Source organism: Lactuca virosa, chromosome 1 (genome assembly GCF_052849685.1).
Source record: "Lactuca virosa cultivar CGN04683 chromosome 1, Lactuca_virosa_CGN04683_v6, whole genome shotgun sequence".
In the NCBI taxonomy this organism is placed as follows: domain Eukaryota; kingdom Viridiplantae; phylum Streptophyta; class Magnoliopsida; order Asterales; family Asteraceae; genus Lactuca; species Lactuca virosa.
In genome coordinates this window covers 263324864-263340616 of record NC_136426.1, presented here as the reverse complement: position 1 = coordinate 263340616, position 15753 = coordinate 263324864, and the positions used below count along the sequence as shown (strand labels likewise).

The following is a 15753-nucleotide window of genomic DNA, read 5'->3' as shown; positions in this document are numbered from 1 at the left end:
CCATGCTTATTGCTTGTATGTCTTAAAAGACACAGAACCTCCTTTGTTTTCGTACGCGAGGCGTGGGACCCACGTGACCGATCGGCTCCGTTCCAAAAATACGAAGACCATGAACCATGAAACGGAGGCCACCCGAGCATAGAAATAGCAAGAAAAAAAAACAAAAAAAAACCGCACGTAAAATCTAAAAAAACGCAAACGGACAACGAAAAAGGGGGGATGCAACACGAGGACTTCCCAGGGGGTCACCCATCCTAGTACTACTCTCGCCCAAGCACGCTTAACTGCGGAGTTCTGATGGGATCCGGTGCATTAGTGCTGGTATGATCGCACCCGAAATACGATCCATGCTTATTGCTTTTATGTCTTAAAAGACGCAGAACCTCCTTTGTTTTCGTACGCGAGGCGTGGAACCCACGTGACCGATCGGCTCCGTTCCAAAAATACGAAAACCATCAACCATGAAGCGGAGGCCACCCGAGCATAGAAATAGAAAGAAAGAAAAAAAAACAAAAAAAAACCGCACGTAAAATCTAAAAAAACGCAAACGGACAACGAAAAAGGGGGGTGCAACACGAGGACTTCCCATGGGGTCACCCATCCTAGTACTACTCTCGCCCAAGCACGCTTAACTGCGGAGTTCTGATGGGATCCGGTGCATTAGTGCTGGTATGATCGCACCCGAAATACTATCCATGCTTATTGCTTTTATGTCTTAAAAGACGCGGAACCTCCTTTGTTTTCGTACGCGAGGCGTGGAACCCACGTGACCGATCGGCTCCGTTCCAAAAATACGAAAACCATCAACCATGAAGCGGAGGCCACCCGAGCATAGAAATAGCAAGAAAGAAAAAAAAAACAAAAAAAAACCGCACGTAAAATCTAAAAAAACGCAAACGGACAACGAAAAAGGGGGGTACAACACGAGGACTTCCCAGGGGGTCACCCATCTTAGTACTACTCTCGCCCAAGCACGCTTAACTGCGGAGTTCTGATGGGATCCGGTGCATTAGTGCTGGTATGATCGCACCCGAAATACTATCAATGCTTATTGCTTGTATGTCTTAAAAGACGCAGAACCTCCTTTGTTTTCGTACGCGAGGCGTGGGACCCACGTGACCGATCGGCTCCGTTCCAAAAATACGAAGACCATGAACCATGAAACGGAGGCCACCCGAGCATAGAAATATCAAGAAAGAAAAAAAAACAAAAAAAAAACCGCACGTAAAATCTAAAAAAACGCAAACGGACAACGAAAAAGGGGGGTGCAAAACGAGGACTTCCCAGGGGGTCACCCATCCTAGTACTACTCTCGCCCAAGCACGCTTAACTGCGGAGTTCTGATGGGATCCGGTGCATTAGTGCTGGTATGATCGCACCCGAAATACTATCCATGCTTATTGCTTGTATGTCTTAAAAGACGCAGAACCTCCTTTGTTTTCGTACGCGAGGCGTGGAACCCACGTGACCGATCGTGTCCGTTCCAAAAATACGAAAACCATCAACCATGAAGCGGAGGCCACCCGAGCATAGAAATAGCAAGAAAAAAAACAAAAAAAAACCGCACGTAAAATCTAAAAAAACGCAAACGGACAACGAAAAAGGGGGGTGCAACACGAGGACTTCCCAGGGGGTCACCCATCCTAGTACTACTCTCGCCCAAGCACGCTTAACTGCGGAGTTCTGATGGGATCCGGTGCATTAGTGCTGGTATGATCGCACCCGAAATACTATCCATGCTTATTGCTTGTATGTCTTAAAAGACGCAGAACCTCCTTTGTTTTCGTACGCGAGACGTGGGACCCACGTGACCGATCGGCTCCGTTCCAAAAATACGAAGACCATGAACCATGAAACGGAGGCCACCCGAGCATAGAAATAGAAAGAAAGAAAAAAAAACAAAAAAAAACCGCACGTAAAATCTAAAAAAACGCAAACGGACAACGAAAAAGGGGGGTGCAACACGAGGACTTCCCAGGGGGTCACCCATCCTAGTACTACTCTCGCCCAAGCACGCTTAACTGCGGAGTTCTGATGGGATCCGGTGCATTAGTGCTGGTATGATCGCACCCGAAATACTATCCATGCTTATTGCTTGTATGTCTTAAAAGACGCAGAACCTCCTTTGTTTTCGTACGCGAGGCGTGGGACCCACGTGACCGATCGGCTCCGTTCCAAAAATACGAAGACCATGAACCATGAAACGGAGGCCACCCGAGCATAGAAATAGAAAGAAAGAAAAAAAAACAAAAAAAAAACCGCACGTAAAATCTAAAAAAACGCAAACGGACAACGAAAAAGGGGGGTGCAACACGAGGACTTCCCAGGGGGTCACCCATCCTAGTACTACTCTCGCCCAAGCACGCTTAACTGCGGAGTTCTGATGGGATCCGGTGCATTAGTGCTGGTATGATCGCACCCGAAATACTATCCATGCTTATTGCTTGTATGTCTTAAAAGACGCAGAACCTCCTTTGTTTTCGTACGCGAGGCGTGGGACCCACGTTACCGATCGGCTCCGTTCCAAAAATACGAAGACCATGAACCATGAAACGGAGGCCACCCGAGCATAGAAATAGCAAGAAAGAAAAAAAAACAAAAAAAAACCGCACGTAAAATCTAAAAAAACGCAAACGGACAACGAAAAAGGGGGGTGCAACACGAGGACTTCCCATGGGGTCACCCATCCTAGTACTACTCTCGCCCAAGCACGCTTAACTGCGGAGTTCTGATGGGATCCGGTGCATTAGTGCTGGTATGATCGCACCCGAAATACTATCCATGCTTATTGCTTGTATGTCTTAAAAGACACAGAACCTCCTTTGTTTTCGTACGCGAGGCGTGGGACCCACGTGACCGATCGGCTCCGTTCCAAAAATACGAAGACCATGAACAATGAAACGGAGGCCACCCGAGCATAGAAATAGCAAGAAAAAAAAAACAAAAAAAAACCGCACGTAAAATCTAAAAAAACGCAAACGGACAACGAAAAAGGGGGTGCAACACGAGGACTTCCCAGGGGGTCACCCATCCTAGTACTACTCTCGCCCAAGCACGCTTAACTGCGGAGTTCTGATGGGATCCGGTGCATTAGTGCTGGTATGATCGCACCCGAAATACTATCCATGCTTATTGCTTTTATGTCTTAAAAGACGCAGAACCTCCTTTGTTTTCGTACGCGAGGCGTGGAACCCACGTGACCGATCGGCTCCGTTCCAAAAATACGAAAACCATCAACCATGAAGCGGAGGCCACCCGAGCATAGAAATAGCAAGAAAGAAAAAAAAACAAAAAAAAACCGCACGTAAAATCTAAAAAAACGCAAACGGACAACGAAAAAGGGGGGTACAACACGAGGACTTCGCAGGGGGTCACCCATCCTAGTACTACTCTCGCCCAAGCACGCTTAACTGCGGAGTTCTGATGGGATCCGGTGCATTAGTGCTGGTATGATCGCACCCGAAATACTATCAATGCTTATTGCTTGTATGTCTTAAAAGACGCAGAACCTCCTTTGTTTTCGTACGCGAGGCGTGGGACCCACGTGACCGATCGGCTCCGTTCCAAAAATACGAAGACCATGAACCATGAAACGGAGGCCACCCGAGCATAGAAATAGCAAGAAAGAAAAAAAAACAAAAAAAAACCGCACGTAAAATCTAAAAAAACGCAAACGGACAACGAAAAAGGGGGGTACAACACGAGGACTTCCCAGGGGGTCACCCATCTTAGTACTACTCTCGCCCAAGCACGCTTAACTGCGGAGTTCTGATGGGATCCGGTGCATTAGTGCTGGTATGATCGCACCCGAAATACTATCAATGCTTATTGCTTGTATGTCTTAAAAGACGCAGAACCTCCTTTGTTTTCGTACGCGAGGCGTGGGACCCACGTGACCGATCGGCTCCGTTCCAAAAATACGAAGACCATGAACCATGAAACGGAGGCCACCCGAGCATAGAAATAGCAAGAAAGAAAAAAAAACAAAAAAAAAACCGCACGTAAAATCTAAAAAAACGCAAACGGACAACGAAAAAGGGGGGTGCAAAACGAGGACTTCCCAGGGGGTCACCCATCCTAGTACTACTCTCGCCCAAGCACGCTTAACTGCGGAGTTCTGATGGGATCCGGTGCATTAGTGCTGGTATGATCGCACCCGAAATACTATCCATGCTTATTGCTTGTATGTCTTAAAAGACGCAGAACCTCCTTTGTTTTCGTACGCGAGGCGTGGAACCCACGTGACCGATCGTGTCCGTTCCAAAAATACGAAAACCATCAACCATGAAGCGGAGGCCACCCGAGCATAGAAATAGCAAGAAAGAAAAAAAAACAAAAAAAAACCGCACGTAAAATCTAAAAAAACGCAAACGGACAACGAAAAAGGGGGGTGCAACACGAGGACTTCCCAGGGGGTCACCCATCCTAGTACTACTCTCGCCCAAGCACGCTTAACTGCGGAGTTCTGATAGGATCTGGTGCATTAGTGCTGGTATGATCGCACCCGAAATACTATCCATGCTTATTGCTTGTATGTCTTAAAAGACGCAGAACCTCCTTTGTTTTCGTACGCGAGGCGTGGGACCCACGTGACCGATCGGCTCCGTTCCAAAAATACGAAGACCATGAACCATGAAACGGAGGCCACCCGAGCATAGAAATAGCAAGAAAGAAAAAAAAAACAAAAAAAAAAACCGCACGTAAAATCTAAAAAAACGCAAACGGACAACGAAAAAGGGGGGTGCAACACGAGGACTTCCCAGGGGGTCACCCATCCTAGTACTACTCTCGCCCAAGCACGCTTAACTGCGGAGTTCTGATGGGATCCGGTGCATTAGTGCTGGTATGATCGCACCCGAAATAATATCCATGCTTATTGCTTGTATGTCTTAAAAGACGCAGAACCTCCTTTGTTTTCGTACGCGAGGCGTGGGACCCACGTGACCGATCAGCTCCATTCCAAAAATACGAAGACCATCAACCATGAAGCGGAGGCCACCCGAGCATAGAAATAGCAAGAAAGAAAAAAAAACAAAAAAAAACCGCACGTAAAATCTAAAAAAACGCAAACGGACAACGAAAAAGGGGGGTGCACACGAGGACTTCCCATGGGGTCACCCATCCTAGTACTACTCTCGCCCAAGCACGCTTAACTGCGGAGTTCTGATGGGATCCGGTGCATTAGTGCTGGTATGATCGCACCCGAAATACTGTCCATGCTTATTGCTTGTATGTCTTAAAAGACACAGAACCTCCTTTGTTTTCGTACGCGAGGCGTGGGACCCACGTGACCGATCGGCTCCGTTCCAAAAATACGAAGACCATGAACCATGAAACGGAGGCCACCCGAGCATAGAAATAGCAAGAAAAAAAAACAAAAAAAAACCGCACGTAAAATCTAAAAAAACGCAAACGGACAACGAAAAAGGGGGGTACAACACGAGGACTTCCCAGGGGGTCACCCATCTTAGTACTACTCTCGCCCAAGCACGCTTAACTGCGGAGTTCTGATGGGATCCGGTGCATTAGTGCTGGTATGATCGCACCCGAAATACTATCAATGCTTATTGCTTGTATGTCTTAAAAGACGCAGAACCTCCTTTGTTTTCGTACGCGAGGCGTGGGACCCACGTGACCGATCGGCTCCGTTCCAAAAATACGAAGACCATGAACCATGAAACGGAGGCCACCCGAGCATAGAAATAGCAAGAAAGAAAAAAAAACAAAAAAAAACCGCACGTAAAATCTAAAAAAACGCAAACGGACAACGAAAAAGGGGGGTACAACACGAGGACTTCCCAGGGGGTCACCCATCTTAGTACTACTCTCGCCCAAGCACGCTTAACTGCGGAGTTCTGATGGGATCCGGTGCATTAGTGCTGGTATGATCGCACCCGAAATACTATCAATGCTTATTGCTTGTATGTCTTAAAAGACGCAGAACCTCCTTTGTTTTCGTACGCGAGGCGTGGGACCCACGTGACCGATCGGCTCCGTTCCAAAAATACGAAGACCATGAACCATGAAACGGAGGCCACCCGAGCATAGAAATAGCAAGAAAGAAAAAAAAACAAAAAAAAAACCGCACGTAAAATCTAAAAAAACGCAAACGGACAACGAAAAAGGGGGGTGCAAAACGAGGACTTCCCAGGGGGTCACCCATCCTAGTACTACTCTCGCCCAAGCACGCTTAACTGCGGAGTTCTGATGGGATCCGGTGCATTAGTGCTGGTATGATCGCACCCGAAATACTATCCATGCTTATTGCTTGTATGTCTTAAAAGACGCAGAACCTCCTTTGTTTTCGTACGCGAGGCGTGGAACCCACGTGACCGATCGTGTCCGTTCCAAAAATACGAAAACCATCAACCATGAAGCGGAGGCCACCCGAGCATAGAAATAGCAAGAAAGAAAAAAAAACAAAAAAAAACCGCACGTAAAATCTAAAAAAACGCAAACGGACAACGAAAAAGGGGGGTGCAACACGAGGACTTCCCAGGGGGTCACCCATCCTAGTACTACTCTCGCCCAAGCACGCTTAACTGCGGAGTTCTGATAGGATCTGGTGCATTAGTGCTGGTATGATCGCACCCGAAATACTATCCATGCTTATTGCTTGTATGTCTTAAAAGACGCAGAACCTCCTTTGTTTTCGTACGCGAGGCGTGGGACCCACGTGACCGATCGGCTCCGTTCCAAAAATACGAAGACCATGAACCATGAAACGGAGGCCACCCGAGCATAGAAATAGCAAGAAAGAAAAAAAAAACAAAAAAAAAAACCGCACGTAAAATCTAAAAAAACGCAAACGGACAACGAAAAAGGGGGGTGCAACACGAGGACTTCCCAGGGGGTCACCCATCCTAGTACTACTCTCGCCCAAGCACGCTTAACTGCGGAGTTCTGATGGGATCCGGTGCATTAGTGCTGGTATGATCGCACCCGAAATAATATCAATGCTTATTGCTTGTATGTCTTAAAAGACGCAGAACCTCCTTTGTTTTCGTACGCGAGGCGTGGGACCCACGTGACCGATCAGCTCCGTTCCAAAAATACGAAGACCATCAACCATGAAGCGGAGGCCACCCGAGCATAGAAATAGCAAGAAAGAAAAAAAAACAAAAAAAAACCGCACGTAAAATCTAAAAAAACGCAAACGGACAACGAAAAAGGGGGGTGCACACGAGGACTTCCCATGGGGTCACCCATCCTAGTACTACTCTCGCCCAAGCACGCTTAACTGCGGAGTTCTGATGGGATCCGGTGCATTAGTGCTGGTATGATCGCACCCGAAATACTGTCCATGCTTATTGCTTGTATGTCTTAAAAGACACAGAACCTCCTTTGTTTTCGTACGCGAGGCGTGGGACCCACGTGACCGATCGGCTCCGTTCCAAAAATACGAAGACCATGAACCATGAAACGGAGGCCACCCGAGCATAGAAATAGCAAGAAAAAAAAACAAAAAAAAACCGCACGTAAAATCTAAAAAAACGCAAACGGACAACGAAAAAGGGGGGGTGCAACACGAGGACTTCCCAGGGGGTCACCCATCCTAGTACTACTCTCGCCCAAGCACGCTTAACTGCGGAGTTCTGATGGGATCCGGTGCATTAGTGCTGGTATGATCGCACCCGAAATATGATCCATGCTTATTGCTTTTATGTCTTAAAAGACGCAGAACCTCCTTTGTTTTCGTACGCGAGGCGTGGAACCCACGTGACCGATCGGCTCCGTTCCAAAAATACGAAAACCATCAACCATGAAGCGGAGGCCACCCGAGCATAGAAATAGAAAGAAAGAAAAAAAAACAAAAAAAAACCGCACGTAAAATCTAAAAAAACGCAAACGGACAACGAAAAAGGGGGGTGCAACACGAGGACTTCCCAGGGGGTCACCCATCCTAGTACTACTCTCGCCCAAGCACGCTTAACTGCGGAGTTCTGATGGGATCCGGTGCATTAGTGCTGGTATGATCGCACCCGAAATACTATCCATGCTTATTGCTTTTATGTCTTAAAAGACGCAGAACCTCCTTTGTTTTCGTACGCGAGGCGTGGAACCCATGTGACCGATCGGCTCCGTTCCAAAAATACGAAAACCATCAACCATGAAGCGGAGGCCACCCGAGCATAGAAATAGCAAGAAAGAAAAAAAAACAAAAAAAAACCGCACGTAAAATCTAAAAAAACGCAAACGGACAACGAAAAAGGGGGGTACAACACGAGGACTTCCCAGGGGGTCACCCATCTTAGTACTACTCTCGCCCAAGCACGCTTAACTGCGGAGTTCTGATGGGATCCGGTGCATTAGTGCTGGTATGATCACACCCGAAATACTATCAATGCTTATTGCTTGTATGTCTTAAAAGACGCAGAACCTCCTTTGTTTTCGTACGCGAGGCGTGGGACCCACGTGACCGATCGGCTCCGTTCCAAAAATACGAAGACCATGAACCATGAAACGGAGGCCACCCGAGCATAGAAATAGCAAGAAAGAAAAAAAAACAAAAAAAAAACCGCACGTAAAATCTAAAAAAACGCAAACGGACAACGAAAAAGGGGGGTGCAAAACGAGGACTTCCCAGGGGGTCACCCATCCTAGTACTACTCTCGCCCAAGCACGCTTAACTGCGGAGTTCTGATGGGATCCGGTGCATTAGTGCTGGTATGATCGCACCCGAAATACTATCCATGCTTATTGCTTGTATGTCTTAAAAGACGCAGAACCTCCTTTGTTTTCGTACGCGAGGCGTGGAACCCACGTGACCGATCGTGTCCGTTCCAAAAATACGAAAACCATCAACCATGAAGCGGAGGCCACCCGAGCATAGAAATAGCAAGAAAGAAAAAAAAACAAAAAAAAACCGCACGTAAAATCTAAAAAAACGCAAACGGACAACGAAAAAGGGGGGTGCAACACGAGGACTTCCAAGGGGGTCACCCATCCTAGTACTACTCTCGCCCAAGCACGCTTAACTGCGGAGTTCTGATAGGATCCGGTGCATTAGTGCTGGTATGATCGCACCCGAAATACTATCCATGCTTATTGCTTGTATGTCTTAAAAGACGCAGAACCTCCTTTGTTTTCGTACGCGAGGCGTGGGACCCACGTGACCGATCGGCTCCGTTCCAAAAATACGAAGACCATGAACCATGAAACGGAGGCCACCCGAGCATAGAAATAGCAAGAAAGAAAAAAAAAACAAAAAAAAAACCGCACGTAAAGTCTATAAAAACGCAAACGGACAACGAAAAAGGGGGGTGCAACACGAGGACTTCCCAGGGGGTCACCCATCCTAGTACTACTCTCGCCCAAGCACGCTTAACTGCGGAGTTCTGATGGGATCCGGTGCATTAGTGCTGGTATGATCGCACCCGAAATACTATCCATGCTTATTGCTTGTATGTCTTAAAAGACGCAGAACCTCCTTTGTTTTCGTACGCGAGGCGTGGGACCCACGTGACCGATCAGCTCCGTTCCAAAAATACGAAGACCATCAACCATGAAGCGGAGGCCACCCGAGCATAGAAATAGCAAGAAAGAAAAAAAAACAAAAAAAAACCGCACGTAAAATCTAAAAAAACGCAAACGGACAACGAAAAAGGGGGGTGCACACGAGGACTTCCCATGGGGTCACCCATCCTAGTACTACTCTCGCCCAAGCACGCTTAACTGCGGAGTTCTGATGGGATCCGGTGCATTAGTGCTGGTATGATCGCACCCGAAATACTGTCCATGCTTATTGCTTGTATGTCTTAAAAGACACAGAACCTCCTTTGTTTTCGTACGCGAGGCGTGGGACCCACGTGACCGATCGGCTCCGTTCCAAAAATACGAAGACCATGAACCATGAAACGGAGGCCACCCGAGCATAGAAATAGCAAGAAAAAAAAACAAAATAAAACCGCACGTAAAATCTAAAAAAACGCAAACGGACAACGAAAAAGGGGGGGTGCAACACGAGGACTTCCCAGGGGGTCACCCATCCTAGTACTACTCTCGCCCAAGCACGCTTAACTGCGGAGTTCTGATGGGATCCGGTGCATTAGTGCTGGTATGATCGCACCCGAAATACGATCCATGCTTATTGCTTTTATGTCTTAAAAGACGCAAAACCTCCTTTGTTTTCGTACGCGAGGCGTGGAACCCACGTGACCGATCGGCTCCGTTCCAAAAATACGAAAACCATCAACCATGAAGCGGAGGCCACCCGAGCATAGAAATAGAAAGAAAGAAAAAAAAACAAAAAAAAACCGCACGTAAAATCTAAAAAAACGCAAACGGACAACGAAAAAGGGGGGTGCAACACGAGGACTTCCCAGGGGGTCACCCATCCTAGTACTACTCTCGCCCAAGCACGCTTAACTGCGGAGTTCTGATGGGATCCGGTGCATTAGTGCTGGTATGATCGCACCCGAAATACGATCCATGCTTATTGCTTTTATGTCTTAAAAGACGCAAAACCTCCTTTGTTTTCGTACGCGAGGCGTGGAACCCACGTGACCGATCGGCTCCGTTCCAAAAATACGAAAACCATCAACCATGAAGCGGAGGCCACCCGAGCATAGAAATAGCAAGAAATAAAAAAAAACAAAAAAAAACCGCACATAAAATCTAAAAAAACGCAAACGGACAACGAAAAAGGGGGGTGCAACACGAGGACTTCCCAGGGGGTCACCCATCCTAGTACTACTCTCGCCCAGGCACGCTTAACTGCGGAGTTCTGATGGGATCCGGTGCATTAGTGCTGGTATGATCGCACCCGAAATACTATCAATGCTTATTGCTTGTATGTCTTAAAAGACGCAGAACCTCCTTTGTTTTCGTACGCGAGGCGTGGGACCCACGTGACCGATCGGCTCCGTTCCAAAAATACGAAGACCATGAACCATGAAACGGAGGCCACCCGAGCATAGAAATAGCAAGAAAGAAAAAAAAACAAAAAAAAAACCGCACGTAAAATCTAAAAAAACGCAAACGGACAACGAAAAAGGGGGGTGCAAAAGGAGGACTTCCCAGGGGGTCACCCATCCTAGTACTACTCTCGCCCAAGCACGCTTAACTGCGGAGTTCTGATGGGATCCGGTGCATTAGTGCTGGTATGATCGCACCCGAAATACTATCCATGCTTATTGCTTGTATGTCTTAAAAGACGCAGAACCTCCTTTGTTTTCGTACGCGAGGCGTGGAACCCACGTGACCGATCGTGTCCGTTCCAAAAATACGAAAACCATCAACCATGAAGCGGAGGCCACCCGAGCATAGAAATAGCAAGAAAGAAAAAAAAACAAAAAAAAACCGCACGTAAAATCTAAAAAAACGCAAACGGACAACGAAAAAGGGGGGTGCAACACGAGGACTTCCAAGGGGGTCACCCATCCTAGTACTACTCTCGCCCAAGCACGCTTAACTGCGGAGTTCTGATAGGATCCGGTGCATTAGTGCTGGTATGATCGCACCCGAAATACTATCCATGCTTATTGCTTGTATGTCTTAAAAGACGCAGAACCTCCTTTGTTTTCGTACGCGAGGCGTGGGACCCACGTGACCGATCGGCTCCGTTCCAAAAATACGAAGACCATGAACCATGAAACGGAGGCCACCCGAGCATAGAAATAGCAAGAAAGAAAAAAAAAACAAAAAAAAAACCGCACGTAAAGTCTAAAAAAACGCAAACGGACAACGAAAAAGGGGGGTGCAACACGAGGACTTCCCAGGGGGTCACCCATCCTAGTACTACTCTCGCCCAAGCACGCTTAACTGCGGAGTTCTGATGGGATCCGGTGCATTAGTGCTGGTATGATCGCACCCGAAATACTATCCATGCTTATTGCTTGTATGTCTTAAAAGACGCAGAACCTCCTTTGTTTTCGTACGCGAGGCGTGGGACCCACGTGACCGATCAGCTCCGTTCCAAAAATACGAAGACCATCAACCATGAAGCGGAGGCCACCCGAGCATAGAAATAGCAAGAAAGAAAAAAAAACAAAAAAAAACCGCACGTAAAATCTAAAAAAACGCAAACGGACAACGAAAAAGGGGGGTGCACACGAGGACTTCCCATGGGGTCACCCATCCTAGTACTACTCTCGCCCAAGCACGCTTAACTGCGGAGTTCTGATGGGATCCGGTGCATTAGTGCTGGTATGATCGCACCCGAAATACTGTCCATGCTTATTGCTTGTATGTCTTAAAAGACACAGAACCTCCTTTGTTTTCGTACGCGAGGCGTGGGACCCACGTGACCGATCGGCTCCGTTCCAAAAATACGAAGACCATGAACCATGAAACGGAGGCCACCCGAGCATAGAAATAGCAAGAAAAAAAAACAAAATAAAACCGCACGTAAAATCTAAAAAAACGCAAACAGACAACGAAAAAGGGGGGGTGCAACACGAGGACTTCCCAGGGGGTCACCCATCCTAGTACTACTCTCGCCCAAGCACGCTTAACTGCGGAGTTCTGATGGGATCCGGTGCATTAGTGCTGGTATGATCGCACCCGAAATACGATCCATGCTTATTGCTTTTATGTCTTAAAAGACGCAAAACCTCCTTTGTTTTCGTACGCGAGGCGTGGAACCCACGTGACCGATCGGCTCCGTTCCAAAAATACGAAAACCATCAACCATGAAGCGGAGGCCACCCGAGCATAGAAATAGAAAGAAAGAAAAAAAAACAAAAAAAAACCGCACGTAAAATCTAAAAAAACGCAAACGGACAACGAAAAAGGGGGGTGCAACACGAGGACTTCCCAGGGGGTCACCCATCCTAGTACTACTCTCGCCCAAGCACGCTTAACTGCGGAGTTCTGATGGGATCCGGTGCATTAGTGCTGGTATGATCGCACCCGAAATACGATCCATGCTTATTGCTTTTATGTCTTAAAAGACGCAAAACCTCCTTTGTTTTCGTACGCGAGGCGTGGAACCCACGTGACCGATCGGCTCCGTTCCAAAAATACGAAAACCATCAACCATGAAGCGGAGGCCACCCGAGCATAGAAATAGCAAGAAATAAAAAAAAACAAAAAAAAACCGCACATAAAATCTAAAAAAACGCAAACGGACAACGAAAAAGGGGGGTGCAACACGAGGACTTCCCAGGGGGTCACCCATCCTAGTACTACTCTCGCCCAAGCACGCTTAACTGCGGAGTTCTGATGGGATCCGGTGCATTAGTGCTGGTATGATCGCACCCGAAATACTATCCATGCTTATTGCTTGTATGTCTTAAAAGACGCAGAACCTCCTTTGTTTTCGTACGCGAGACGTGGGACCCACGTGACCGATCGGCTCCGTTCCAAAAATACGAAGACCATGAACCATGAAACGGAGGCCACCCGAGCATAGAAATAGAAAGAAAGAAAAAAAAACAAAAAAAAAACCGCACGTAAAATCTAAAAAAACGCAAACGGACAACGAAAAAGGGGGGTGCAACACGAGGACTTCCCAGGGGGTCACCCATCCTAGTACTACTCTCGCCCAAGCGCGCTTAACTGCGGAGTTCTGATGGGATCCGGTGCATTAGTGCTGGTATGATCGCACCCGAAATACTATCCATGCTTATTGCTTGTATGTCTTAAAAGACGCAGAACCTCCTTTGTTTTCGTACGCGAGGCGTGGGACCCACGTGACCGATCGGCTCCGTTCCAAAAATACGAAGACCATGAACCATGAAACGGAGGCCACCCGAGCATAGAAATAGCAAGAAAGAAAAAAAAACAAAAAAAAACCGCACGTAAAATCTAAAAAAACGCAAACGGACAACGAAAAAGGGGGGTGCAACACGAGGACTTCCCATGGGGTCACCCATCCTAGTACTACTCTCGCCCAAGCACGCTTAACTGCGGAGTTCTGATGGGATCCGGTGCATTAGTGCTGGTATGATCGCACCCGAAATACTATCCATGCTTATTGCTTGTATGTCTTAAAAGACACAGAACCTCCTTTGTTTTCGTACGCGAGGCGTGGGACCCACGTGACCGATCGGCTCCGTTCCAAAAATACGAAGACCATGAACAATGAAACGGAGGCCACCCGAGCATAGAAATAGCAAGAAAAAAAAAACAAAAAAAAACCGCACGTAATATCTAAAAAAACGCAAACGGACAACGAAAAAGGGGGGGTGCAACACGAGGACTTCCCAGGGGTCACCCATCCTAGTACTACTCTCGCCCAAGCACGCTTAACTGCGGAGTTTTGATGGGATCCGGTGCATTAGTGCTGGTATGATCGCACCCGAAATACTATCCATGCTTATTGCTTTTATGTCTTAAAAGACGCAGAACCTCCTTTGTTTTCGTACGCGAGGCGTAGAACCCACGTGACCGATCGGCTCCGTTCCAAAAATACGAAAACCATCAACCATGAAGCGGAGGCCACCCGAGCATAGAAATAGCAAGAAATAAAAAAAAACAAAAAATAACCGCACATAAAATCTAAAAAAACGCAAACGGACAACGAAAAAGGGGGGTGCAACACGAGGACTTCCCAGGGGGTCACCCATCCTAGTACTACTCTCGCCCAAGCACACTTAACTGCGGAGTTCTGATGGGATCCGGTGCATTAGTGCTGGTATGATCGCACCCGAAATACTATCCATGCTTATTGCTTGTATGTCTTAAAAGACGCAGAACCTCCTTTGTTTTCGTACGCGAGGCGTGGTACCCACGTGACCGATCGGCTCCGTTCCAAAAATACGAAGACCATGAACCATGAAACGGAGGCCACCCGAGCATAGAAATAGCAAGAAAGAAAAAAAAACAAAAAAAAACCGCACGTAAAATCTAAAAAAACGCAAACGGACAACGAAAAAGGGGGGTGCAACACGAGGACTTCCCAGGGGGTCACCCATCCTAGTACTACTCTCGCCCAAGCACGCTTAACTGCGGAGTTCTGATGGGATCCGGTGCATTAGTGCTGGTATGATCGCACCCGAAATACTATCCATGCTTATTGCTTGTATGTCTTAAAAGACGCAGAACCTCCTTTGTTTTCGTATGCGAGGCGTGGAACCCACGTGACCGATCGGCTCCGTTCCAAAAATACGAAAACCATCAACCATGAAGCGGAGGCCACCCGAGCATAGAAATAGCAAGAAATAAAAAAAAACAAAAAAAAACCGCACATAAAATCTAAAAAAACGCAAACGGACAACGAAAAAGGGGAGTGCAACACGAGGACTTCCCAGGGGGTCACCCATCCTAGTACTACTCTCGCCCAAGCACGCTTAACTGCGGAGTTCTGATGGGATCCGGTGCATTAGTGCTGGTATGATCGCACCCGAAATACTATCCATGCTTATTGCTTGTATGTCTTAAAAGACGCAGAACCTCCTTTGTTTTCGTACGCGAGGCGTGGGACCCACGTGACCGATCGGCTCCGTTCCAAAAATACGAAGACCATGAACCATGAAACGGAGGCCACCCGAGCATAGAAATAGAAAGAAAGAAAAAAAAACAAAAAAAAAACCGCACGTAAAATCTAAAAAAACGCAAACGGACAACGAAAAAGGGGGGTGCACACGAGGACTTCCCATGGGGTCACCCATCCTAGTACTACTCTCGCCCAAGCACGCTTAACTGCGGAGTTCTGATGGGATCCGGTGCATTAGTGCTGGTATGATCGCACCCGAAATACTGTCCATGCTTATTGCTTGTATGTCTTAAAAGACACAGAACCTCCTTTGTTTTCGTACGCGAGGCGTGGGACCCACGTGACCGATCGGCTCCGTTCCAAAAATACGAAGA

At 47.4% G+C, this 15753-nt stretch overlaps 45 non-coding genes across 45 annotated transcripts; all 45 read right to left on the bottom strand.

Annotated features, from left to right (window-relative positions):
- Window positions 1-216: 216 nt before the first annotated feature.
- LOC145153925 (5S ribosomal RNA) lies at window positions 217-335 on the bottom strand. The gene has a single exon (XR_013734415.1). It is a non-coding gene; the product is annotated as a 5S ribosomal RNA (ribosomal RNA).
- A 229-nt stretch (window positions 336-564) lies between these two features.
- Window positions 565-683, bottom strand: LOC145153163 (5S ribosomal RNA). The gene has a single exon (XR_013733686.1). It is a non-coding gene; the product is annotated as a 5S ribosomal RNA (ribosomal RNA).
- A 230-nt stretch (window positions 684-913) lies between these two features.
- Window positions 914-1032, bottom strand: LOC145139331 (5S ribosomal RNA). Its single transcript, XR_013721885.1, has one exon. It is a non-coding gene; the product is annotated as a 5S ribosomal RNA (ribosomal RNA).
- A 230-nt stretch (window positions 1033-1262) lies between these two features.
- LOC145154980 (5S ribosomal RNA) lies at window positions 1263-1381 on the bottom strand. The gene has a single exon (XR_013735445.1). It is a non-coding gene; the product is annotated as a 5S ribosomal RNA (ribosomal RNA).
- A 224-nt stretch (window positions 1382-1605) lies between these two features.
- Window positions 1606-1724, bottom strand: LOC145149636 (5S ribosomal RNA). Its single transcript, XR_013730490.1, has one exon. It is a non-coding gene; the product is annotated as a 5S ribosomal RNA (ribosomal RNA).
- A 229-nt stretch (window positions 1725-1953) lies between these two features.
- Window positions 1954-2072, bottom strand: LOC145149625 (5S ribosomal RNA). The gene has a single exon (XR_013730479.1). It is a non-coding gene; the product is annotated as a 5S ribosomal RNA (ribosomal RNA).
- A 230-nt stretch (window positions 2073-2302) lies between these two features.
- LOC145149613 (5S ribosomal RNA) lies at window positions 2303-2421 on the bottom strand. The gene has a single exon (XR_013730468.1). It is a non-coding gene; the product is annotated as a 5S ribosomal RNA (ribosomal RNA).
- A 229-nt stretch (window positions 2422-2650) lies between these two features.
- LOC145153162 (5S ribosomal RNA) lies at window positions 2651-2769 on the bottom strand. The gene has a single exon (XR_013733685.1). It is a non-coding gene; the product is annotated as a 5S ribosomal RNA (ribosomal RNA).
- A 225-nt stretch (window positions 2770-2994) lies between these two features.
- On the bottom strand, window positions 2995-3113 carry LOC145149602 (5S ribosomal RNA). Its single transcript, XR_013730457.1, has one exon. It is a non-coding gene; the product is annotated as a 5S ribosomal RNA (ribosomal RNA).
- A 229-nt stretch (window positions 3114-3342) lies between these two features.
- On the bottom strand, window positions 3343-3461 carry LOC145144354 (5S ribosomal RNA). Its single transcript, XR_013725364.1, has one exon. It is a non-coding gene; the product is annotated as a 5S ribosomal RNA (ribosomal RNA).
- Window positions 3462-3690: 229 nt separating this feature from the next.
- On the bottom strand, window positions 3691-3809 carry LOC145139322 (5S ribosomal RNA). Its single transcript, XR_013721883.1, has one exon. It is a non-coding gene; the product is annotated as a 5S ribosomal RNA (ribosomal RNA).
- Window positions 3810-4039: 230 nt separating this feature from the next.
- Window positions 4040-4158, bottom strand: LOC145154979 (5S ribosomal RNA). Its single transcript, XR_013735444.1, has one exon. It is a non-coding gene; the product is annotated as a 5S ribosomal RNA (ribosomal RNA).
- A 229-nt stretch (window positions 4159-4387) lies between these two features.
- LOC145145923 (5S ribosomal RNA) lies at window positions 4388-4506 on the bottom strand. The gene has a single exon (XR_013726874.1). It is a non-coding gene; the product is annotated as a 5S ribosomal RNA (ribosomal RNA).
- Window positions 4507-4738: 232 nt separating this feature from the next.
- Window positions 4739-4857, bottom strand: LOC145149590 (5S ribosomal RNA). Its single transcript, XR_013730446.1, has one exon. It is a non-coding gene; the product is annotated as a 5S ribosomal RNA (ribosomal RNA).
- Window positions 4858-5086: 229 nt separating this feature from the next.
- Window positions 5087-5204, bottom strand: LOC145147223 (5S ribosomal RNA). The gene has a single exon (XR_013728132.1). It is a non-coding gene; the product is annotated as a 5S ribosomal RNA (ribosomal RNA).
- A 225-nt stretch (window positions 5205-5429) lies between these two features.
- LOC145139320 (5S ribosomal RNA) lies at window positions 5430-5548 on the bottom strand. The gene has a single exon (XR_013721882.1). It is a non-coding gene; the product is annotated as a 5S ribosomal RNA (ribosomal RNA).
- Window positions 5549-5777: 229 nt separating this feature from the next.
- On the bottom strand, window positions 5778-5896 carry LOC145139314 (5S ribosomal RNA). The gene has a single exon (XR_013721881.1). It is a non-coding gene; the product is annotated as a 5S ribosomal RNA (ribosomal RNA).
- Window positions 5897-6126: 230 nt separating this feature from the next.
- LOC145154978 (5S ribosomal RNA) lies at window positions 6127-6245 on the bottom strand. Its single transcript, XR_013735443.1, has one exon. It is a non-coding gene; the product is annotated as a 5S ribosomal RNA (ribosomal RNA).
- A 229-nt stretch (window positions 6246-6474) lies between these two features.
- LOC145145922 (5S ribosomal RNA) lies at window positions 6475-6593 on the bottom strand. The gene has a single exon (XR_013726873.1). It is a non-coding gene; the product is annotated as a 5S ribosomal RNA (ribosomal RNA).
- Window positions 6594-6825: 232 nt separating this feature from the next.
- LOC145149578 (5S ribosomal RNA) lies at window positions 6826-6944 on the bottom strand. The gene has a single exon (XR_013730434.1). It is a non-coding gene; the product is annotated as a 5S ribosomal RNA (ribosomal RNA).
- A 229-nt stretch (window positions 6945-7173) lies between these two features.
- On the bottom strand, window positions 7174-7291 carry LOC145147222 (5S ribosomal RNA). The gene has a single exon (XR_013728131.1). It is a non-coding gene; the product is annotated as a 5S ribosomal RNA (ribosomal RNA).
- Window positions 7292-7517: 226 nt separating this feature from the next.
- LOC145149567 (5S ribosomal RNA) lies at window positions 7518-7636 on the bottom strand. The gene has a single exon (XR_013730423.1). It is a non-coding gene; the product is annotated as a 5S ribosomal RNA (ribosomal RNA).
- Window positions 7637-7865: 229 nt separating this feature from the next.
- Window positions 7866-7984, bottom strand: LOC145149556 (5S ribosomal RNA). The gene has a single exon (XR_013730412.1). It is a non-coding gene; the product is annotated as a 5S ribosomal RNA (ribosomal RNA).
- A 229-nt stretch (window positions 7985-8213) lies between these two features.
- On the bottom strand, window positions 8214-8332 carry LOC145144643 (5S ribosomal RNA). Its single transcript, XR_013725652.1, has one exon. It is a non-coding gene; the product is annotated as a 5S ribosomal RNA (ribosomal RNA).
- Window positions 8333-8562: 230 nt separating this feature from the next.
- On the bottom strand, window positions 8563-8681 carry LOC145154977 (5S ribosomal RNA). The gene has a single exon (XR_013735442.1). It is a non-coding gene; the product is annotated as a 5S ribosomal RNA (ribosomal RNA).
- Window positions 8682-8910: 229 nt separating this feature from the next.
- Window positions 8911-9029, bottom strand: LOC145145805 (5S ribosomal RNA). Its single transcript, XR_013726761.1, has one exon. It is a non-coding gene; the product is annotated as a 5S ribosomal RNA (ribosomal RNA).
- Window positions 9030-9260: 231 nt separating this feature from the next.
- On the bottom strand, window positions 9261-9379 carry LOC145149544 (5S ribosomal RNA). Its single transcript, XR_013730401.1, has one exon. It is a non-coding gene; the product is annotated as a 5S ribosomal RNA (ribosomal RNA).
- A 229-nt stretch (window positions 9380-9608) lies between these two features.
- LOC145147221 (5S ribosomal RNA) lies at window positions 9609-9726 on the bottom strand. The gene has a single exon (XR_013728130.1). It is a non-coding gene; the product is annotated as a 5S ribosomal RNA (ribosomal RNA).
- Window positions 9727-9952: 226 nt separating this feature from the next.
- Window positions 9953-10071, bottom strand: LOC145149532 (5S ribosomal RNA). Its single transcript, XR_013730390.1, has one exon. It is a non-coding gene; the product is annotated as a 5S ribosomal RNA (ribosomal RNA).
- A 229-nt stretch (window positions 10072-10300) lies between these two features.
- LOC145149520 (5S ribosomal RNA) lies at window positions 10301-10419 on the bottom strand. The gene has a single exon (XR_013730383.1). It is a non-coding gene; the product is annotated as a 5S ribosomal RNA (ribosomal RNA).
- Window positions 10420-10648: 229 nt separating this feature from the next.
- Window positions 10649-10767, bottom strand: LOC145153554 (5S ribosomal RNA). The gene has a single exon (XR_013734055.1). It is a non-coding gene; the product is annotated as a 5S ribosomal RNA (ribosomal RNA).
- A 230-nt stretch (window positions 10768-10997) lies between these two features.
- On the bottom strand, window positions 10998-11116 carry LOC145147618 (5S ribosomal RNA). Its single transcript, XR_013728516.1, has one exon. It is a non-coding gene; the product is annotated as a 5S ribosomal RNA (ribosomal RNA).
- A 229-nt stretch (window positions 11117-11345) lies between these two features.
- LOC145145804 (5S ribosomal RNA) lies at window positions 11346-11464 on the bottom strand. The gene has a single exon (XR_013726760.1). It is a non-coding gene; the product is annotated as a 5S ribosomal RNA (ribosomal RNA).
- A 231-nt stretch (window positions 11465-11695) lies between these two features.
- LOC145149509 (5S ribosomal RNA) lies at window positions 11696-11814 on the bottom strand. Its single transcript, XR_013730375.1, has one exon. It is a non-coding gene; the product is annotated as a 5S ribosomal RNA (ribosomal RNA).
- A 229-nt stretch (window positions 11815-12043) lies between these two features.
- LOC145147219 (5S ribosomal RNA) lies at window positions 12044-12161 on the bottom strand. The gene has a single exon (XR_013728129.1). It is a non-coding gene; the product is annotated as a 5S ribosomal RNA (ribosomal RNA).
- Window positions 12162-12387: 226 nt separating this feature from the next.
- LOC145149497 (5S ribosomal RNA) lies at window positions 12388-12506 on the bottom strand. The gene has a single exon (XR_013730364.1). It is a non-coding gene; the product is annotated as a 5S ribosomal RNA (ribosomal RNA).
- A 229-nt stretch (window positions 12507-12735) lies between these two features.
- On the bottom strand, window positions 12736-12854 carry LOC145149486 (5S ribosomal RNA). Its single transcript, XR_013730351.1, has one exon. It is a non-coding gene; the product is annotated as a 5S ribosomal RNA (ribosomal RNA).
- A 229-nt stretch (window positions 12855-13083) lies between these two features.
- On the bottom strand, window positions 13084-13202 carry LOC145149475 (5S ribosomal RNA). Its single transcript, XR_013730340.1, has one exon. It is a non-coding gene; the product is annotated as a 5S ribosomal RNA (ribosomal RNA).
- A 230-nt stretch (window positions 13203-13432) lies between these two features.
- On the bottom strand, window positions 13433-13551 carry LOC145135709 (5S ribosomal RNA). The gene has a single exon (XR_013719989.1). It is a non-coding gene; the product is annotated as a 5S ribosomal RNA (ribosomal RNA).
- A 229-nt stretch (window positions 13552-13780) lies between these two features.
- On the bottom strand, window positions 13781-13899 carry LOC145153161 (5S ribosomal RNA). Its single transcript, XR_013733684.1, has one exon. It is a non-coding gene; the product is annotated as a 5S ribosomal RNA (ribosomal RNA).
- Window positions 13900-14126: 227 nt separating this feature from the next.
- Window positions 14127-14244, bottom strand: LOC145148155 (5S ribosomal RNA). Its single transcript, XR_013729052.1, has one exon. It is a non-coding gene; the product is annotated as a 5S ribosomal RNA (ribosomal RNA).
- Window positions 14245-14473: 229 nt separating this feature from the next.
- Window positions 14474-14592, bottom strand: LOC145154072 (5S ribosomal RNA). Its single transcript, XR_013734556.1, has one exon. It is a non-coding gene; the product is annotated as a 5S ribosomal RNA (ribosomal RNA).
- A 229-nt stretch (window positions 14593-14821) lies between these two features.
- Window positions 14822-14940, bottom strand: LOC145149463 (5S ribosomal RNA). Its single transcript, XR_013730326.1, has one exon. It is a non-coding gene; the product is annotated as a 5S ribosomal RNA (ribosomal RNA).
- Window positions 14941-15169: 229 nt separating this feature from the next.
- LOC145152684 (5S ribosomal RNA) lies at window positions 15170-15288 on the bottom strand. Its single transcript, XR_013733211.1, has one exon. It is a non-coding gene; the product is annotated as a 5S ribosomal RNA (ribosomal RNA).
- Window positions 15289-15518: 230 nt separating this feature from the next.
- Window positions 15519-15636, bottom strand: LOC145147218 (5S ribosomal RNA). The gene has a single exon (XR_013728128.1). It is a non-coding gene; the product is annotated as a 5S ribosomal RNA (ribosomal RNA).
- Between the last annotated feature and the right edge of the window lie 117 nt (window positions 15637-15753).